This window comes from Vigna unguiculata, chromosome 3 (assembly GCF_037176805.1).
Source record: "Vigna unguiculata cultivar grain cowpea cultivar isolate G323 ecotype 2 chromosome 3, ASM3717680v1, whole genome shotgun sequence".
In the NCBI taxonomy this organism is placed as follows: domain Eukaryota; kingdom Viridiplantae; phylum Streptophyta; class Magnoliopsida; order Fabales; family Fabaceae; genus Vigna; species Vigna unguiculata.
In genome coordinates this window covers 61,420,798-61,424,794 of record NC_140794.1, presented here as the reverse complement: position 1 = coordinate 61,424,794, position 3,997 = coordinate 61,420,798, and the positions used below count along the sequence as shown (strand labels likewise).

At 30.4% G+C, this 3,997-nt stretch overlaps 1 pseudogene across 1 annotated transcript; it reads left to right on the top strand.

Moving 5' to 3' along the window:
• Positions 1–1,691: 1,691 nt before the first annotated feature.
• LOC114176198 (calmodulin-like protein 3 pseudogene) lies at positions 1,692–2,865 on the top strand (annotated as a pseudogene). The gene has a single exon (XR_014993513.1). The product of XR_014993513.1 is annotated as a calmodulin-like protein 3 pseudogene (transcript).
• Positions 2,866–3,997: the final 1,132 nt, after the last annotated feature.

Sequence of the window (3,997 nt, the reverse complement as noted above, 5' to 3'; positions counted from 1 at the left end):
TACATAACGGCCAAGGCAGCATACGAGCAAATGTCGTCTACTCTCAACAATAATGGTTAAACTCCTAGAATCAAATCACAAGTCTGGTACTGGACCTTAGTCAGGCCCACACAAGCCCATAAGAGACCCAGTAAGTCCAATGAAGGCCCAATCCATAAATAAGGTAAACTGTGATTAATGCTCTATAAATACAGGTGGATCCCAGCAATTAAAGGTACATAATTCATTAATTTCGTAATCTGTTATTTGACTTTTGAAAGTTTCTGTTGTCTTGATGGTCAGAGTCTTTTTCGCAGATAAACCCAACAACGTTCAATCCGCCTACAAGAAGAAACACCCAAACCGAAGAGTAAAAAAGTAGCCATATAAAAAAGTCGAGGTTGAGTAAGATTTGATTTGTGTTCCCTTATTATTATTTCCGTAGGAACAATAAGTCTTCTTTTCATTACGAAATTATTTTGAAAGATTGATATTATTTTTATGGTGTACTTCTATATATCAACCTAGATACTTATTTATCATAGTTTAAAAATGTTTTAAAAACATGTAAGAATGTGAAAATTAGCTATGGCAATAAAATGACCCTTGGGTGGACTGCTTAATCAAAAAGCAGCAAAGACCATAACTTTAGCTTGTGATTTACCTGAATGCCATTTTACGATGATAACATGTTGCTATCTATTTTGTTCCTTAAAATGTTCTTAATCTAATCAGGAAACACAAATGTTCTTACTTCTTAATCACTAATTACTGTAATATATTATTATTGCTTCAAATGTTTCTGATTACTCGTATGCATATAATTAAAATTTTCTTCACGCGGTTTGTGGGATCAAAAAGAGCACTCCCACCAAACCCCGCGTAACTTCTTTTGCACTTTCGAAATCTTTTATACTTTTTATATCTTTTGTAGGATGAATATCTTTAATAAGATGGTGAAATTCTTTTATATTTCTACACTTAAACAATAAGGAAAGTATTTACTATTATAATTATATATTTAAATTTAATATCCCCATTCAATTTATTTGGAGGTATCAGTTTTTAGTCTTAAAATTGGTTAGGTCACTTTAATTATAACTTTTATAGTTATTTTAATCCTTATATTATGTAAAAAAATGTTAATAGTTAATGCATTTTATAAAAGTAAGAAATCAAACCGAGGTATTTTATAAAACCAATACTAAATATATATTTTTAAAATATTCATTAATGATAATTTTACACTATCATAGTTTTGACCTAGATAACGTGTGGGGTAACTTGTAAGATATAGTTAGACCTAGATAGTCATCTAATCACATATTATAACTTTTAAGATAGTAAAGTACCGAAGAATCTAATCACATATTATAACTTTTAAGATAATCATTATAAATGTCAGCTAACTTATTATTAGTACGTGACGGAAATGAGTGTAAAAACTATTTTACGTGATTGATACTTATTTTTTATTGTAACTTTTTTTTGACGCAATTGTATTAAAACTTAACAATTTTCTATTTATAATTAAAGGGTGTTACTAAAGTGTGCTCCTTAATATCAATACATTTGCATTTGTAAGGTTTTAGTGTAAAGAAGTGATAAAAATGTGAAATAAAATATACCAATTAAAAAAAAAGGGATGAATTTTCAATATTTTTATAACTATTTATACGATTTTATTAGTTTATATAAACTGTATAGAAGAGACAGTTACACTTGAGTCACTAAATGGAGTGTTTATATTGTTTCCCCAAACAAACAAAAACCTCAGAAACAGACGAAGTTTCTTGTAATCTTTGGTTCATAGGTTGTTCTCAAAAGTAAACTTGCTGAGTTCCTCCTCTTCGTGGTTCTCTTCTTCCTTATCCTTTACCCTAGATCACATCCAACAAAAACATGGATCTATCTACACTGTTACTGGCCCTGCTTTTCGTTGCAGGGCTCATAAATGTCTTCTTCCACGTACCCACCAACAAGATTACCACGTGTCTTCAAATTTTCCTCCCCAACAGTGCTTGCAAAACCAAAACCACCCTCGCTCCTTCACCGACGGCCAAGGCGGAGCACGGTTCCTCCGGGAAGAAGAAAGAGCTGGAAAGGGTGTTTTCCACCTTCGACAAAAACGGTGACGGGTTCGTGACGAAGCAGGAGCTGAGGGAATCCCTGAGGAACATCGGAATCTTGATGACAGACAGAGAGGTGGACGATATTGTTGTGAAGTACGATTCCAACGGTGATGGGTTGATCGATTTTGAGGAGTTTTGCTTGTTGACAAGTGAGTGTATGGGAGGGAAAAAGGAAGAAGAAGAAGAAGATGAAGAAGAAGAAGAAGAAGAGATTAATCTAAAGGAAGCTTTTGATGTGTTTGACAAGGACAATGATGGGGTTATTTCGGTGGAGGAACTAGCTTTGGTGCTTACATCGTTGGGGTTAAAGGAAGGGAACAAGAGTGAAGAGTGCAGAGAGATGATTAAGAAGGTTGACATGGATGGAGATGGTATGGTGAATTTCAAGGAGTTCAAGAGAATGATGATGAAGGGAGGAAAACTTACTCTGTTTAACGCATAGTTCAAGGTTCTCTTTTTTCTTCAATTCACACCACCCATCATTAACTGCAACAAACAAAACACTTTCAAATTTGTCTCTCTATATGTGGTGGCCACACATACACCACTTCGTAGAGATACATGAAATGAAAATTTATTCTGATTAGGAATATTGTAGGTTCTTAGTTAATTTTCCATGTTTCTGTAATTTTAATGGCTTTATACGTTTTTTTTTTTCGTTAATCTGTTCTGTGGGGATTTATAACTATTCAGGCTTTTGTAGCTTTGTTCTCTTTCCTCCATGAAATTGGGAAAAGTAAAATATTGATGAATAGATATTGATTCTGGTGCCTCACATGCTGCATAGGACCAAACATATACGATGTTAATTATGAAGGTTAATTTATTTCCACGAGGAAGGTTATTTTAAGCAAAAGCCAGTGTTGTTGAATGTGAAGTCCAATAAGAAAATTTTCATTTTGTTTTTTGTTTTTTGTTTTCTGTTCAAGAGCCTGAACGATGCATGTGATCTTTTCCAATGTCATACTTTCTAATTATCTTAACCAAATGTAGAAATTCTTAATTGAATCTAGTAGTAGATAAGACTAAGTACACTACACTGAAGGATGTATATCTTTCCGTTTAAACAATAGAAACTTAGTTGAATTTAATTAAACGGAAAAAAAAATATGATGACAGTAGAAAATTTTATGTAAATTTAGAATTTGTCTCTATATAATTTTAATATATTTTGATCTCAAAATTTTAAAATTTAATGAATATAATTTCTTTTTATTTAATAATGTTAATTTTTTAAAATATTTAATGGTGTTTTAATTGACTTTTGAATTAAAATAAATCAAATAGATAAACAAGTTAAATGTTAATCTCAAATGTCGTTTTAAACGTAAATAAAATTCAATGCTAAAGTTGGAAAGATTAAATTTAATCATTTTAAAAATTGGAAACCAAATTATATTGAAGCTTAAAACATTTAAAATTTCAATTTCACATAAAAAAATAGAAACTAAACACATGTTTAAGAGAAAAAAAAAAAAAAAACTTAAGTTAGAAGGTTGAACTGACATCGTGTGAAAATAAACATGTCTTAAATTTTCAATTAAAATGCTTCCTCCTTCTTTCCGTTGTCTTTCGTTTTATCTAAACAAATATATGTCTAGCCACAAACAATGATATCATAACTTTGCATACAATGCATTTCAAATAAAATTTGATTTTAGTTAAAAATGATTTTCAAGATAAATAATTTATAATTTTTTCAAAAATGGGTCAGTAATAAATTTATTTTTTTACTTTTCTATTTTGTATGTAGAATAAATGAAAACATGATATAAACAAATTTGAAACACGATATACAGCAAATGAACATTTACTCTAGGAAAGTAATTATAATCACAAATTAAAAACTAGTTTTAGATGACTAAGCTTGTGTTCGTTTAAACAGA